We start from the raw sequence: 3,184 nt of genomic DNA on the forward strand, positions 1-3,184 counted from the left end.
GATGGATGGATGGATGGATGGATGGATGGATGGATGGATGGATGCATGCTGAAAGGATGGATGCAGGATGGATGGATGGATGGATGGATGGATGGATGGATGGATGGATGGATGCATAGATGAAACGATTGATTGATAATAGGGCTGCACAATGTAAACAAAATATGTTACCAATTATTTTTGATTAATATTAATATCACCATATCAATGAGGATAATAAAGTAAATACAAAACATTGAAAGATAATATAGAAAAACTATGATTAGAAAATGTGTAAATTTGTTATTTTCTTAAAACAAATAGGAAGAATAAAAGTACTGCTATTGAAAGATCTTAGATATTATTGTGAAAAAATGACAAATTTTGCATGAAGTTTGAATTAAAATTTGAAAAAGGCAACTACATGACAAGCTCTGCAAAAATGCAGCTGTGATGTCCAGAGAAACTGATTTGCTAACAGAAAGTAGTAGACTTTTATGAAACCCAATGTCAAGATGTGATCATGGGTAGCTTGGAGTGGAGAGATGTTGAAGCTTTGACTTCTGGCACCAGCTGATTTATCGTCCTGCACATCTTTATTAGAAATGGTTACCATTAGGGCTGCAACTAATGACTGTTTTGCAAATAAATCTGTCGCTTATTTCTCTTGATTAATCAATTAACAATCGGAATGGAAAAGGTTCCTTAAAAAAGATCTTTGCTAAATTAAACCAAGTGAAAATAAATCTTTTCCATTTGAGGATTTCTGGATGGAGCACATTGACAGACAAAAAAGGTGCAGGAACAAGGAAGAATGGGATCGGGTCTAATGGGTTTCATCTGAGGAGAACTGTTTTGGGTCTCAAGCCTTTTATTAATGAATCCAGGATTCTAAGTGATGGTGAAATTAAAATGAAAAAAAAAAAAAAATAGAGACCTGTGTGACTGTTGCAAGGCATTTAGCAGATTGCAGGGTGGAGAGGTTCTTGTGATTGCGCCACATAATAACCGGTTGCTCTGTGCCTTCCAGCGAATGTCGCCACTTTACGAGGGCCAGCTTAACAGCTAATAACAGCCGCTTTCCAATGTCATTATTTCTCTCTGCAGGTCAACAGTGTTTTAAGTTACTGCACATGGGCGAAGCATTCTCTCTGAAAAAAAGCTTTGGGATAAGACAGCATCAAAATAACAATCAGTTACAGACGTGTCAATCTCACTTTTTCATTGGATCACTTAAGCATTTTTAATTATTTTAATAGAGCCGGTTACAGTTATGGAAATGAAACCTTTGATGTCATTGTCAGACACTGCACTTGTATGATAACTTTACTATTTTTTTTTTCAGTTTTAGCCACTATTTACACTTTAAAAGAACATGTGTCTCTACTTAATGACATGACGTGCATTTTATGTCTCTTGTGAGTCGGACAAATGGCTGTGGTGAGCTGGATTTGCTGTGTGGGCACAAATGCACAACTCGTCATTCGTATGTATAGTATTGACGCTTCATCAATTCCCCTGTGCGTCAGATATTGATGCGTCGGGGATACTCCTCTCATCACTTATCGACGCTGGGGGTTTATGACATGTTGAAGCAGGAACTTGCAAAAATTTTCCACAAACTGTAAAGTAAAAATTCCCACTAACCAATGTTTAACTCTAACCCCTAAACCTAAAGAAACACTAGTATACGCGTTACTAAAGCTAAAGCTACCACCCAAACTTAAAAGCATACTATGCAACATTTTTCAGTTAATTAATGTGTTTTATAACGTTTTGGGTGATTAAATGAGTCATTTCAGGTCGAACAAAGGTTTTCTCGGCCGCCCTGGTGGTCTGTAGGGGAAATACTGTACTTGCAATTGCAGGAGCCCTCGGCCCGCACCCACAGGCTCAGAAGTCTCGTGCATCGCGACAGTCGGTCTTGCTTTACGGCAAGAACTGCTACACGCCCCCAGTGAAAGGCATGCTCGTTGCTAGCGCAGTGGCGATATTTGTGCAGTTATCATGGCGGAACCAGCGAGAAAACAGCGAAATTTTCAAACTCGAAAATTGGAACAAAATAGTCACTTCCCGCAGTAGACATGGTGATTTGTTGCGTTTGCCTGTCTGCTAAGCTCAAAACAACCGCGCCTGGCTTGACGGAGAAACCAGGAGAACAGCTGAGCATATTTACGACAGTGCACTTTTACTTTCGCCCTCTGGGGGGAGCCTCGCTGGAAAATCAACACCAGTTGCATAGTATACCTTTAATAGGCTCAAATTTAAAAAATATTTTGTTGCAGGTAACTTGCGTCTCATTATGTTTTTACATAAAATAAGCTTCAACAAGCTTCAATTCCAGATATACTGAATCAGCTTTTGACTAGACAGAGCAGTTATTAAGATATCTGTATTTATATTTAGTCTAAGCAAGATACTTATTGTAGATATCTATAGTTAAATTCTGACTAGTGTAAATTATGTTAGCTTTGCCCTTCATTTGTCTGTTTAAAGATGATCTGTAAAATATGACTTACTATCTGAAATATATATTTCAGATATCAAAACATATTAAAGTATCACTTGTCATTAAGTAAATATGAATATCATGAATCCATTTAAAGATATCTAAAATTACCTTATTATTGAAGATATCTTCAATGTATTTTAAGATATGTTAAAGCAGGATTTGACTTGTGGGAGTTAAAGTGCAGATATCGTGAAAGCAAATAATGATTAGCAAAATCCATGTTATAGATATTGAGAATTTTTGACTAGTCAACGTTCCTTTTAAGATATCTCCAGAAGAATTTCAGATTTCTCGACCATCCTTTTTATTTTTAGGTGCACTTTGTATTTCAGATATAGTGAATTTTATTCTCCATTCGGTGGGGCCGCCGTCTATCTCTGGCAGTCTATTGGCGACAAGCAGGGTACACCTAGCCTCGTGAGACCATCCTGATCTCGCGAGCTTTCAAGGTTTCACTCGCAAATCAGTCTGGCTACTCTCCGTTAAAGAAAATTTGGAGCCGTACACCAAACGAACGTCCAATCAGCATTGGCTTTGAAGCGGGTTGAGGTGTGACGCAACGAGAAGCGCAACAGTTGAGTCTAAAGAACATGGCGGCTTCAGTCGATGAAACTAGCGTTAGCTAGATGTTTTTGCTCTTCTCCCGACTGGTTTCGGCAAGAGTAGCCTGGCTTGTGGTTGTGTTTTTTTCGT

The 3,184-nt window shown here is 38.3% G+C and overlaps 1 protein-coding gene across 1 annotated transcript in view; it reads left to right on the plus strand.

Moving 5' to 3' along the window:
- The window catches only part of cep89 (centrosomal protein 89kDa), a 111,780-nt gene that overhangs the window by 93,408 nt on the left and 15,188 nt on the right, over nucleotides 1-3,184 (plus strand). The gene's annotated exons all lie outside the window — the stretch shown is intronic.

The sequence above is a fragment of the Cyprinodon variegatus genome, unplaced genomic scaffold (genome assembly GCF_000732505.1).
Source record: "Cyprinodon variegatus isolate N-32 unplaced genomic scaffold, C_variegatus-1.0 Scaffold114, whole genome shotgun sequence".
Classification (NCBI taxonomy): Eukaryota; Metazoa; Chordata; class Actinopteri; order Cyprinodontiformes; family Cyprinodontidae; genus Cyprinodon; species Cyprinodon variegatus.